At 42.2% G+C, this 14,826-nt stretch overlaps 1 protein-coding gene across 5 annotated transcripts in view; it reads left to right on the top strand.

Annotated features, from left to right (window-relative positions):
- Nucleotides 1–14,826, top strand: part of mylka (myosin, light chain kinase a) — a 316,681-nt gene that overhangs the window by 25,756 nt on the left and 276,099 nt on the right. Inside the window, exon 1 of one of the 5 annotated variants that reach the window (XM_067987460.1) lies at nucleotides 14,233–14,466. The exons of the other annotated variants lie outside the window; for them this stretch is intronic. The gene's annotated coding sequence lies outside the window, so the exon portion shown is untranslated. Of the gene's footprint in view, nucleotides 1–14,232; nucleotides 14,467–14,826 lie in introns of those variants that run through there. 5 annotated transcript variants of the gene reach the window in all.

Below are 14,826 nucleotides of genomic sequence, written 5' to 3'. Positions count from 1 at the left end.
TTTGGTGAGACCACACCTGGAGTACTGTGTACAGTTTTGGTCTCCTTATCTAAGGAAGGATATACTTGCCTTGGAGGTTGTGCAATGAAGGTTCACTAGATTGATTCTTGGGATGAGAGGGTTGTCCCAAGAGGAGAGATTAAGTAGAATGAGTCCATACTAGCTGGAGTTTAGAAGAATGAGAGGTGATCTCATTGAAACATATAAGATTCTGAGGGGGCTTGACAGGGTATATACTGAGAGGTTATTTCCCCTGGCTGGCGAGTCTAGAACTAGGGGGCATAGTCTCAGGATAAGGGGTCGACCATTTAAGATTGAGATAAGGAGAAATTTCTTCACTCAGAGGGTTGTAAATCTTTGGAATTCTCTAGCCCAGAGAGCTGTCGATGCTGAGTTGTTGAATATGCTCAAGACTGAGATCGATTAGATAGATAGATAGATAGATTTTTGGACTCAAGGGGAATCAAGGGATATGGGGATCGGGTAGGATAGAGGAGTTGAGGTTGAACATCAGCTATGATCTTGAATGGCGGAGCAGGCTCGAGGGGCTGTATGGCGTACTCCTGCTCCTATTTCTTATGCTGTATGAACAGACCTATGTGATTACCCGAGCAGTCTCAGCTTCAACTTCTTTTGACAGACGCAGGGCTGGATGTTACCAAGATATCTAGTTCCCCCAAAAAGCCTCCAGAAAGAGAGGGCAAGAGTCATTGAGTGGCTACTGAAAATGAGAGTGCACACGTGTGGGGCTTCTGTTTATCGTGCAGATGCTAAGAGATGGACAGGAAGCAAGATGCAAGCACGGTGGGGAGGTGTTGAATGGAAATCAAGTGGCTGGAATGTGAAGTGAGGAAGGAGTCCTGACGAGAGTTCCTGATTCTGCAATTTAAGAACATAAGAAATAGGAGCAGGAGTAGACCACATAACCCCTTGAGCCTGCTCCGCCATTCAATCAGATCATGGCTGATTTTCAACCTCAACTACATTTTCCTGCCTGATCCACATATCCCTTGATTCCTCTAGAGTCCAAAAATCTATTTATCTATCTCAGCCTTGAATATACTCAATGACTCAGCATTCACTGCCTTCTGGGGTAGAGAATTCCAAAGATTCACAACCCTTTGAGTGAAGAAATTCCTCCTCATCTCAATCTTAAATGGCCGACCCCTTATCCTGCGGCTATGCCCCCTAGTTCTAGACTCTCCAGCCATGGGAAACAACCTCTCAGCATCTACCCTGTCAAGCCCCCTCATAATTTTATATGTTTCAATGAGATCACCTCTCATTCTTCTAAACTCCAGAGAGAATAGACCCATTCCACTCAACCTCGCCTCATAGGATGACCCTCTCATCCCAGGAATTAATCTAGTGAACCTTCGCTGCACTTCTGCTAAGGCCGGTATATCCTTCCTTAGATAAGGAGACCAAAACTGTACACAGTACTCCAGGTGAGGTCTCACCAAAGCCCTGTACAATTGTAGTAAGACTTCCTTACTCTTGTACTCCAACCCCCTTGCAATAAAGGCCAACATGCCATTTGCTTTCCTAATTGCTTGCTGTATCTGTATGCTAACCTTTGTGTTTCTTGTACGAGGACACCCAAATCTCTCTGAACACCAACATTTAATAGTTTCTCACCATTTAAAAATATTCTGTTTTTCTATTCTTCCAACCAAAGTGAATAACCTCACATTTGCCCACATTATACTCCATCTGCCATCGTCTTGCCCACTCACTTAACCTGTCTGTATTCCATTGCTTTTCAACCGTCATACCCTTTAATTTAATTTCCCAATCTATCTTAGCTAATTTGCCCCTCATACCTATGTAATTGGCTTTATTTAAGTTTAAGACTCTAGTTTCTGGCTTAAGTACATCACTCTCAAACTCAAGGTGAAATTCCATAATATGATCACTCTTCCCCAGAGGATCTCTTACTGTGAGATTACTAATTGAACCTGTCTCATTTCATAATACAAGATCTAAAATAGCCTGTTCTCTGGTTGGTTCCATGACGTATTGCTCTAGGAAACCGACTCGAATGCATTCCATGAACTCGTCCTCCAAACTACCTTTGCCAATTTGATTTGCCCAGTCTGTATGAAGATTAAAGTCCCCCACGATTACTCCATTACCTTTGATACAAGCTTATTTAAGACCAGAATGCTGTTTGTGGCTGCTGTGAAGGCTGCAAGCAAGAGGTGACTTGCGTGCTTGGACTGAGAATGAGAGGTGGTACAGTGTGCCCATGTGATGGGTGGTGAAGGAATGACTCATATATCTAAGATTGCCACCTTAGGCATCTCTAACAGAGGATACTGGGATGAAATGATAAGAGTGGCTGTTCCTGCATTTCAAATGCTGTTTAGCTATTACAGCTAATGCTTGAAAATTGGGTGAGTGTAATTTTAGTGGGCCAGGATTTCGGAATAGGATCCAAAAGCTGAAGTAAGATTGAAGTTCTGTTAAAAGGAATGAAAGAGACCTGTACTTTTAATTCCCGCTTTGCTGGGGAGAATCTCCTGATGTTTATTTTCTTTTACATTTTTTTAAAATTCGTTCATGGGATGTGGGCGTCGCTGGCGAGGCCGGCAATTATTGCCCATCCCTAATTGCCCTTGAGAAGGTGGTGGTGAGCCGCCTTCTTGAACCGCTGCAGTCCGTGTGGTGACGGTTCTCCCACAGTGCTGTTAAGAAGGGAGTTCCAGGATTTTGACCCAGCGACAATGAAGGAACGGCGATGTATTTCCAAGTCGGGATGGTGTGTGACTTGGAGGGGAACGTGCAGTTGGTGTTGTTCCCATGTACCTGCTGCTCTTGTCCTTCTAGGTGGTAGAGGTCGTGGGTTTGGGAGGTGCTGTTGAACAAGCCTTGGCGAGTTGCTGCAGTGCATCCTGTGGATGGTGCACACTGCAGCCACAGTGTGCCGGTGGTGAAGGGTGTGAATGTTTAGGGTGTGGTGGATTATGCACCAGTAGCTGTGCTGTAAACTCTTGTTTAATGTAACAGTAATAAAACTATGCATAGTTTTTTTAAAGGCATTGCTAACTTCTACCTGCTGTTCTTTGATTGCCAAGAAAGCAGTAGGGAGTGTGAAAAAATTGTCCTTGCAAGCACTGAATAACATGAGCAACTAATTTTTGCTTCACAGCACACAAAGGAATTACAGCACCATAGGAACATAAACAAACCACAAAATCACTGCATGCTAGACATTTAAAGGACATGAGACAGCCTGTTATCAGCTGATATCAATGCTATTACGACATTTGGGAGTGTGTTAAAATCAGTCTTAAAAACTTTCAAGGTAACATTTTTTGAGTAAGATCCAAACAATGCCGTGTGAAATATAGAAAGGAATATCATGGTTGATGGATTTCCCTGACAAAGATGTGGGCGTCAATTGGCCACGGTGTCGCTCCAGCCTCGACCTTTTAAATTACTAGAAACAATTGTGTGCTGGCCAACATTTATCCCTCAACCAACACCAATAAAACAGTTTAACTGGTCATTTATTTCATTGCTGTTTGTGGAACTATACTGTACGCAAATCAGCTGTTGCTTTTATCTACATTATAACAGTGACTACACTTCAAAAGTAATTCATTGGTTGTGAAACGTTTTGGGAAGTCCTGAGGTCATGAGAGGCCATGTATAAATGCAAGTTCTTTCTTCTTTCTTAATTGTTTCCTATTGTTAATGAACTATTCTAGCAAATCCAAGAAACTATCGATGCTATCATAGTCAAAAACATTTCACTAGGTAAATAGGGGCAAGCATTTTGCTTGAATAAATTTTATTTTGTTTTACTTGCTGCTGAATAGAGGAAATAGTTGTACTTGTAAGTGTTTATAAGACAACATTTCACATTTCTTTACAAGAATTGAGGGTTTATGCCTTCCTCACGACTGGAAGAAAACATTTTATTTTCATTATTTCTTGAGATATTTTAATTGCTAACACAATTGGATGTCCTTTCTCATTCCATCCTCATCTGCTTCCGTCTCTCTCTCTTCTGCTTTTTCCTCTTCCTATCTCGGCTCTTTGGTTTTCTCTCTGTCCTCTTTTGCTTCTTTCTGTGTCTTTTTCTTTTTTTCTTTCTGGGTGGGAAGTGATGAGTGACATGGCGTGGCAGGAAACTGAACTGCCAAGCAGGCTATGTTTTCAAGTGGGGGTTGCAGGGAAAATGTGACATGCAGCCCTCAGCAGCTTGCTTCCCTTCCTCTCTGCCATCATTCTTGCTTTCCCCTACCCCTTTGCCTTCTCACTATCTATTCCCCTTTCTACCAACACCTATTCCACTTACTCCTATTTCTGCCCCATCTTTTCCCTTTTGAACTACCGTCTCAACCCCTGAATCCTTCCCTCCCATCCCCCTTGCTCTACTGTCACTTCATTCTTAACCTTCCATCACTCTCCCTCACTCCCATTCGCTCTCCCATGAGGGGATGGTGAAAGGCCAGAGGTTCTCTCACGCTTGACCTGTTTCTCTCCTCCTCTTCCCCCAACTGGTTTCTCTTCTCTGCCTTCCACCCTCTCCTATCTAGTTCCCTCAAAGAAACTTTGCTTTCAAGATTTAACTTCATTTTTTAGAATGAGAAAAGACTGGCCTGACTTCATCTTGCTTTCTGTGTCTCTGCCTCTGTATCTCTCTGTCTTTGCCTGTCTCTCTGCTTTCTGTCTCACATACATCAGTAATTAAAATGTTTACATTTTCTAATAGTCATTAAAACACAGGTGATAGAGACTTTATTATTTTCCAAAATTCCAATTCAAATTGAAAAATAAATTTATATTAGGATGAGGAAAGATTCTTTCTCTGTCAGTCTCTCTCAGTTTCATACACTTTCTGAAATTTATAGAACACAAAACAAAAGCTACAACAGGTGTCCAATCAGTACCGTCTGGCATTTTCTTTCTCTGTCACACACAGCCTCTTTGTTTAACGAAAGCAATCCAGATAAACTTTACCTGAATGAGGTTTGCCCTCTAGCTTTTCCTCAAATAATTTTGTAAAGTAACTGAGCAGAAACTACTGGAGGATTAAAAAAAAGCACCAGTTCAACTCATGAAATGGTAATGGTGTATCTGAGAAATTGGGTTCACTGCTCAATCTACAATCAGTGAACAGATTCACAGCTCTGGGCAGGAATATCAAGTGCCAGCCCAGGATTTTAGTTGAGGCTGAGGCCTTCAGGTAAAAATTTTAATAAAAGTATTAAAAGACACACAAGATAATTCAATGGGAAAAATAATCTTTTTTATGTAATATTTTTGACATTTTTATTTTTAAAACCGATTTTGAACTTTAGAAATTTTAGTTGCTGAGAAAGAAGTGGCAGACAATTTTTTTTCCCCAGAAAGCATTTTGGGTGATCTGCTGGGAAAAGATAATGTAACACCATGTGATGGTGGCACTGGAAACCATGATAGGTTAAGTCTTAAGATGAACATTGTAACTCCCATTAGAGCACCACCCGCTGGCATCGCAGAGTGAGTGTAACAGGTAAATGTTGACATTTTAACATTGGAACATCCATAGGAAATGTTTACATAGCAGTTTTGAATGGAGTGCACAACCTACATAAAAAAAAAATCTTACAGATGTATAGTAAATATCTGATAATACTTGTTACTTTCCTAAGTCACAATAGAAAGTAATGTATAGGCTGGCAAGCATAATTTCACCAATGAGTTGCTTTGTTGATTTCACTAATGGTATTCATCAGGTAAGGTTCGAAGAACAATACTTGCGAGACTTAGCCTGATACCTCCATTGCTACAAATAAAAAAAAATCTAACTTTTATATTTTACTCTTAAAGTCAATGTTCTGTGTTGTGGGATGATGACATCCAATGGTTCCTTTACTCATATTTGGGGGAAAAAGTACTGCCTGCTGAGTGAGCACATAATGTTGACATAAATTTTATTTTTAGTTATTGCTGGTTGGGTGAGTCCAACTTTCCTGTGATTTCAGAACTGAGCAAATGCTAATTTAAAACTGAACATCCAGTATTCCCATGTCATTTTTGGGAGTTGCAGTGTTCCAAGTGTGAGTTCAGGGACCTTACAGTCAAAAGGGTATCAATTTATTTAAGAAGGTTTGGAGACAAGATGATTCTTAGACTTTGGAATCTAATTTATGGACCTTATGTAACGCTTATGGACCTGAACTTGTTTTCGTGGAGAACACAAGATCGAGAAGAAATTAATCCAGATTTTTAAATGATGAAAGGTATTGTAACAATCCCTCAGGATTGGTCTGCGGGAAGCTGGAATTGTGGCTCCTCCTGCCTCAAGGGAAAGTGGAAAGGAAGTTGGCTATTTAAGGTAATATTCAGAAAGTTTTGTTTTGAGAGGGAGAGAAAGGCAGAAGGGGAAGTGCAGTTGCTGGATTAAATGATTGTTATTGGTTGGTATTGAATATACTCAGTTCTATATAGACTCTTCTGTATTGGAGCTTTGGCAGAAGTTGAAGATCCAGTTCTCTAGCACTTACATGAATCTTCACGGTATGAATAATGCAGACACTGTATATACAGGTTATTTCATTTAATTGTGACCATAGAAGAGGATGCATACAAGCCTCACCTGAAACAAGATAAGAAATTATTCCTGTAAAATGGTAAATATGTAGAACTGACTCCCAGCAAGAGCAGCTGTTGGTTAACTCCTTTAGGAAAGAGCAGACTGAGTGGAGTTGAAAGCCATGAGGATACATGTAGTTGCGATTCCACAACCAACGTATCAGATCAAAGCTCTGCAGTCCTGCCACATCCAGTCGTGAATGGTGGTGGACAATTAAACAACTAACGGGAGGAGGAGGCTCTGTAAACATCTCCATCCTTAATGATGGCAGAGTCCAGCATGTGAGTGCAAAAGTCAAGGCTGAAGTGTTTGCAACCACCTTCAGCCAGAAGGGCCGAGTGGACGATTCATCTCTGCCTCCTTCCGATATCCCACCATGACAGAAGCCAGTCTTCAGCCAATTCAATTCACTCCACGTGATATCAAGAAATGGTTGAGTGCACTGGATACAGCAAAGGCTATGGGCCCCGACAACATCCCGGCTGTAGTGCTGAAGACTTGTACTCCAGAACTAGCCGCGCCTCTAGCCAAACTGTTCCAGTACAGCTACACCACTGGCATCTATCCAACAATGTGTAAAATTGCCCAGGTATGTCCTGTCCACCAAAAGCAGGACAAATCTAATCCAGCCAGTTACCGCCCCAACAGCCTACTCTCAATCATCAGCAAAGTGATGGAAGGTGTCGACGACAGTGCTATCAAGCGGCACTTACAATAACCTGCTCACCGATGCTCAGTTTGGGTTCCGCCAGGACCACTCAGCTCCAGACCTCATTACAGCCTTGGTCCAAACATGGACAAAAGAGCTGAATTCCAGTGGTGAGGTGAGAGAGACTGCCTTTGACATCAAGGCAGCATTTGACTGAGTGTGGCACCAAGGAGCCCTAGTAAAATTGAAGCCAATGGGAATCAGGGGGGAAAACTCTCCAGTGGCTGGAGTCATACCTAACACAAAGGAAGATGGGAGTGGTTGTTGGAGGCCAATCATCTCAGCCCCAGGACATTGCTGCAGGAGTTCCTCAGGATAGTGTCCTCGGCCCAACCATCTTCAGCTGCTTCATCAATGAACTTTCCTCCATCGTAAGGTCAGAAATGGGGATGTTCGCTGATGATTGCACAGTGTTCAGTTTCATTCGCAACCCCTCGGATAATGAAGTAGTCTGAGCCTGCATGCAGCAAGACCTGGACAACATCCAGGCTTGGGCTGATAAGTGGCAAGTAACATTCGCACCAGACAAGTGCCAGGCAATGACCATCTCCAACAAGAGAGAGTCTAACCACCTCCCCTTGACAGTCAACGGCTTTACCATCATCGAATCCCCCACAATCAACATCCAGGGGGTCACCATTGACCAAAAACTTAACTGGATCAGCCACATAAACACTGGCTACAAGAGCTGGTGAGAGGCTGGGTATTCTGCGGCGAGTGACGCACCTCCTGACTCCCCAAAGCCTTTCCACCATCCACAAGGCACAAGTCAGGAGTGTGATGGAATACTTTCCACTTGCCTGGATGAGTGCAGCTCCAACAACACTCAAGAAGCTCAACACCATCCAGGACAAAGCAGCCCGCTTCATTGGCACCCCATCCACCACCCTAAACATTCACTCCCTTCACCACCGGCGCTCTGTGGCTGGAGTGTGTACCATCCACAGGATGCACTGCAGCAACTCGCCAAGGCTTCTTCGACAGCACCTCCCAAACCCGCGAGCTCTACCACCTAGAAGGACAAGAGCAGCAGGCACATGGGAACCACCTGCACGTTCCCCTCCAAGTCACACACCATCCCGACTTGGAAATATATCGCCGTTCCTTCATCATCGCTGGATCAAAATCCTGGAACTCCCTTCCTAACAGCACTATGGGAGAACCTTCACCACACGGACTGCAGTGGTTCAAGAAGGCGGCTCACCACCACCTTCTCAAAGGCAATTAGGGATGGGCAATAAATATTGGCCTTGCCAGCGACGCCCACATCCCATGAACGAATAAAAAAAAAGTTCCCCAGTAGACTTATTTGCATACCCATTCGTGCAAGTATTGTTGTGAAACCAGTGTAACGCTGATGCAAGCATCTGAACCATCAGGAAACTTCTGTGCAAGCTTTTAAATAGACTGTTATGCCTACGTAATTCAGCAGCAGTCTGGAGGCCAAGAAGCTAAGGCAGGAAAACTGCTTGGCTCTTTCATTTCTCTCTCAAATTACTTCACTGCATGTCTCACCAATATTTTTATTACACTTGGACAGAAATATGAATATTCAAGGCCATCTGTGCCTAGAGGGCAGTAGAACTTTGCACCAAGCTAGAGGAGAAGAATGCACAACTTCAGACCCCAGGCTCTCCTGAAGGCGGCATTGAAGGCAGGACAAACAGGCTCCTGGGCGTGGGTGCTATCAAATATCCCAGAAATATCACTTGTGTTACCTGGAGGGAGTTATCACCAGCACAGACTGGCAACTCCCTCGACCCCAGGACTGCAAGAGTGGCACGGCAAGTAGTTCCACATCCTCATTTGGGCAGGCAAGACAACATACTGCGTAAGTCTTCCTTTTCTTCCTTGCCCATCCTGGGCACCAATATACTCTTCTCCCTCTTAATGAAGCACTTCCACAACTAACCTTTCACAATGCTTTCTGGTCAAGGGTGCCTCCAACTTCCTATCCTGCACTATGGCTACACAGCCACCCTAACATTCAACTACTGCCTTGCACAACTTCTTCCAATTTAACGTCCTCAAACCCCCACATCTATTACTTAACCTCTCCCATGCCACTTGCCACTCCTCAACTGTCAGCCTTACCCTCATTTACTTATCTCTTTGCAGGAGAAATTGGCACCTAATGCCAGCTAAAGGCAGGCCACTGCAAGGAGTTTTCCCACCTTTAAACCCTTCACTCCCATTGAAGATAAGGCCATGCAGCCATCTTGCTCAGAGCACCATGCCAGTGAAACATGGCCCTCCAGAGATGCAGCCAGCAGCGGATCCATGCCTGGAGCCCAATGCCATGAGACAAGGGCTATTTTAGTCCCATGACGCTCTGTGCAGCATGAGGAACCAACTACTTCCCGCAATCTGGTCTTCAGGTGGCACCTAGAAGCGCAAGAATAGGTGCCCATAGGGAATGCCATATCTGCTTCTGAATACCCCTGACATTGGTTTGGTTGTGGGGGCCCGAATATCTGCCAGCGCTCAAACCCTGTGAGAAACAGTCAGAAGCAAGTGAAATTGTGTATAGGTAGAAAGGCAAAAAACAATACTGCTTTCGAATTTGTTACCTTCCTGCGAAAAATATGTTTTTAAAGATCTTCAGCTTGTTCACTGTCAGGAACTCCTCACTTTTGCCTTTAACAGCTGATGCTGACAGCTGCTACACTCATTGAACTGACTTGCTGGAGGTAAATCAACTGTGTAAAGTCTGGATACTTGGGGGTCCTTCGCCACAAGTTCTCACTTACAGGAATACAAATGAGGCCAGTGGCAACTTTGCGGGCGAATCGCTGCAGAGCTCCAGGGTCGTAAGCAAACTTGAGGGAAGCTGATTAAATGCGAAAGCAGTTTTCTCCTGAATTTCCTTGTCAAAAAAGTCAGTCACCTCATTGCAGTGCTGCTAAAGCACAGAAAACATTGAGGAAATTCACTCCCTCGGTGCAGTCTTCAGGTGGAGCATCGTTGCACCAGGGTATGCAGATGTAATTCAGTCCCTATTTTAAAGCCATATATTTTGTCCTTATTTTTATATTACCGTTATAAATTCCTATGGCCACATTTTAATGGAAACTGCCCATATAAACAAGTGACAGTAATTACACCCTCCCACTGTGTGCCTCTGCTGGGTATTACAGCATGACAAGTTATATAGGCAGTTTCAATCATAAGTCTGGACATAGGAATTTCTAATGGAAAAAGTTGTTGGGGATTGCATACAGACCTAAGATTTTTAATATATTATCTATAGATTGATATAAGGATCATAACTAGGGCTAGTAACAGTTTAAGTATATCACTGAAATTTGAAGTTCCTCTGATAATGCACAGTGGCATTCCACATTTCAGAGGAACCAGATCACCTCGAGTGTATGGGTTATTTCATCCATTCACATATACTTAAATCTATTTACCAGCACGAGCCTACTGATCTAGTGGAGCAGAGCCTGGGGCAGGGCAGGTTGGACTCACAACAATATGCGGATAGATTGGTTTCAGTGCCCCTGTCTTGACATCATGACATGTATTAGTGCTCTGCCAATTCCAGCCGTTGTACTGGATCCAACATGGCATTATTACTCCAATATCAGACTTCAGAACTAATGAATTAGTGTGAGTTGGCTGCTCTCTCTTTCCTTTTTGGTTTGTTTCCGACATTACAACAGTGACTACACTTCTAAAGTACTTAATTGGCTGTAAAGCGCTTTGGGACATCCTGAGGTCATGAAAGGCGCTATAAAAATACAAGCCTTTCAAGTCTTTCTCTCCTTTTCTGGATCATTTTTCTGGTTCATTTTTCTTCCCTGTTTCACTTTCTTTGTTTCTTTTTTCTAGTTTTCTCTCTTTCTGGTTCATTCTTTTATCTGGTTCACTTTCTCTCTCCTTTTCTGGTTCACTTTATCTCCTTTTCTGGCTCACGCAAGCTCTCTTCTCTTCTGCCCTACTTCCTCTCACCACTCCTCACTATGTCTACCCTCTTTGCTTCTCCTTCTCTTCCCCCCCATTCCCCATTTCTTACTCTGTCTTTTTATCTTTTCCTGGAGGAAATTGCGGGTTGAGAAGAAAACAGGCTTTTGAACAAGGAGATCCATTGGAGCTGGAGCCAGGCCCTTGGGAGTGAGTCAATTCATTGTGGCAGAGAACTATAGGTCAGGTCCATCGGCAGCGAGATCGAATAGGCCAGACCCATTGTAGCAGCAGGAGGGAGTGGGCTATGTCCATGGCCATTGTAGAACAGAAGGGAATGATCCTGGACTATTGGCACAAAAGCGGGGCCCGGCTATAATTTCAAAATAACTTGGAGGAAATGGAAGGGATTAGTTTACCATTACTAATATGACATTCAGCCAATCCAAAAGAACTGTCAGCCCTGCCCCTGTACCATTAAAATTGCATTACAGTTTTCTAATGTTGAAAGGGCACTCAGCATATCATAAATTTGCATTTTAATGTTACACAGTCACAAAAAATGCAAATTTGCAACAAGATACTCACTTCTGTTGCATTTCCCAGTGAACTTGCAAAATACTGGGACCTTAATACACTAATCAACAATGGGCACCATAGTAAGGCCCATAGAAAACCTTGGTTATATTCATAATAAAGCCTGTGTTTTTCTTGTTAACAAGAACTTCCAGCTTCAAGTATTCCGTGTGTGGATTGTCAGAGTTACCTTTAATATTAATTAGGCTATTAAGCAACTGCAGTTAATGCTGAAGGTCTTTCATGACTGCTTGCAGTTGACTTCATATGATTTAAGAACCATTTTTTTTTTAGCAAACAAAGTGTTTTTTTTGTAAATTAAGGAAAAGCAAGGAATTGGGAAACTTACCATACATAGAAAAAATTACTATCGAGCTACTATTTTATACCTTACTGACTAAAGGTAATATTCAGTTTTACTATAAATATGATTTTCCTGGGACTTGAAGTCTGAAGCCCAACCAGAAAAGTCTGGGAGTTGATGAACCCCTGTGAACATTGTCCATTTAGTGCGAGAGCATAACAAATACAAAAATGATTGATTAAACACAGCTGCATCTGGATTGAGGGAAGAAAATATCATAGGCTGAATAAAATAAAGATGGTAACATTTATACATTTGATGTTTGGCTTATTTCCCAAAGTTCCTCTTCATACATGGAAGTACTTTCTACTAATATGCATTTATGCAATCTCTCTGTGTGTGTGTGTGTATATATAACAGCAAATGACTTGGAATGAGATTGCCTTTGCTTAAATTCATTCACACTAATTTCCCTCACTTTCCTGGAGTAATGCAGAGCCTTTAAATCTGGTGAAGTTGGTGGGGGAGGTGAAAAAGGGAGTCTGATTGCAAGCAGGAAAGTGAGTTTGACTGTCATCCACTCCCTGTTTTTTGTTTGTTCACTGCAAGTGACTTCACATGATACTTCATGTATGTTTAAAATGTATAAGTCGAATGCCTGATGTGTGAATGTTGACATGTCTCCATATGGCAGTAGATTGGGCAATGTGATGTTCGAGGAAGCAAATAATTAGCTCTCGGATAGCTGGGAATGGACCATTCAGAATCGTTGTGTGTATGTGCAAAAAAAAATCTAGATGGTTTATTTTTCACTGTAGATTGTTGAAAGGAATGTTAATTCTCATATTAGTATACTATACTTAGTATTAAATATTATAAAGAAATGAAACTACAGAGATATAAATGTAAAGTAATCGTGTTTGCAGAAAGACATTACTTCTGGTTTAGCAAATCTAATTGCAAAGATGATGATGATACTGGATTTCTTTAGGTGATTTACATAAGAGTAATTCAATCTCAGGGTTCAGGTGACACTGCAGACTGTGCAAATGGAGCTTGAATAGTTTATATTCTTCATCTGATTCCAGAGACTGGACTATTGTTTTAATCCACTGAGAAGCATCTGGTATTATTTAGCATATATATATAGTGGATAACAAATGTTCACATAAAATAGGTTTGCAGTTTATTTTCCATTGGCATTGGCTGATCTCTTTGATGCTGCAGGAGTCTGCTTCGAGATGAAAGCAGTGTCGCATGATGTAAAACATCACATCAGTCTTTTGCAGCATTAACAGATTATTTTGGATAGTGACTTACAGAAATAAATCCGTATATATTGTAACACATAAATCACTTCAGAGCACTGTCACTTTTAAAAATGCAAGAAAATTCAGCACAGTTTAGTTGTATTTTACTTCCATCTGCCTAGCAAAACACCTGAGTTGTCAGCTCTTTTACCCGTCTATTCCCCTGAGGTTGCATTAGAGAGCGAATAATTCTCCCTTCCTCTCCCCCCACGTATACACACACAAGCTTGTTAACCTCTTGACAGGATAAAAATGTTGCCCAAAGCATCTTTGCTTTAGTTTCTGTTTGTGTTTTCCACTAACACTGCAGAGAATGTGCCTACGTACACTGGGAAGGAATTTGCAGTGTAAATGTTTCATTTCAAAGAGGAAATTTGTGGCAAAAGATAGTAGTAGACAAACTCCTTTAAAAGAAAAAAACATGTGATTTTCTAATTGGCCCTAAATTAAAATGTTTAATCCTTTATTTCATTTTAAATCTGCACTTTGATCGGTTCCAATTAAGAAGCTTGACTATTCTGGAATCCTGAATATCTTAAACAAAGTTCAAAGAATTTTGGCACCACTCCACAAAGTTTGCCAACAACATCTGAAAGTCCTTTACAGATATTTACTGCAGGTTTAGTTTTACTTGGAAAGAATGGTCCATTTAATAAAAAAGTAGAAATGCACTGTTTCAATACTATTTTTGCTAGTCCTGCATCTAGTCTAATAAGGTTAATGTTTTATTATAAATGCTAACCATTTAGTGTCAGTCCTGGCTCCGTGGAAGCACTTTTGCCTCCAAGTCAGAAGGTCATGGGTGCAAGGAAATAATCTAGGATGACATTTCAGTACAGTATTGAGGATCACTGCATTGTCAGAGGTGTCGTCTTTCAGAGGAGATGTTAAACTGAAGCCCTGACTGCTTGCTCAGGTGCATGTAAAAGATTCCATGACACTATTCCATGACACCATGCAGACACTGCGACAACGGATGAACGGACACCGCGCAACAATCGCCAGACAGGAGGGTTCCCTCCCAGTCGGGGAACACTTCAGCAGTCAAGGGCATTCAGCCACCGATCTTCGGGTAAGCGTTCTCCAAGGCGGCCTTCGAGACACACGACAACGCAAAATCGTCGAGCAGAAATTGATAGCCAAGTTCCGCACCCATGAGGACGGCCTCAACCGGGATCTTGGGTTCATGTCACGCGACACGTAACCCCACCAGCGAAAAAAAGTGATCTGTTTTTAATACAACGTGTCATTCTCTCTCTTTCTCTTCCTTTCGGATGTTTCTCTCTCTCTCTCTCTCTCTCTGTCTTTTGTTCTGGCCGTTTATATATTCGGTGGTCTGTATGTAATGTCTTTCTGTCTGAACACTTTGATTGCCTTGACAACAGGCAGTTGGAAAGATTATCTGTAATCACCAGGCATTGTTCTCTGACTA

The sequence above is a fragment of the Heptranchias perlo genome, chromosome 7 (genome assembly GCF_035084215.1).
Source record: "Heptranchias perlo isolate sHepPer1 chromosome 7, sHepPer1.hap1, whole genome shotgun sequence".
Classification (NCBI taxonomy): Eukaryota; Metazoa; Chordata; class Chondrichthyes; order Hexanchiformes; family Hexanchidae; genus Heptranchias; species Heptranchias perlo.
The sequence above is the reverse complement of the archived record's forward strand: the minus strand, read 5'-3'. Positions and strand labels throughout refer to the sequence as shown.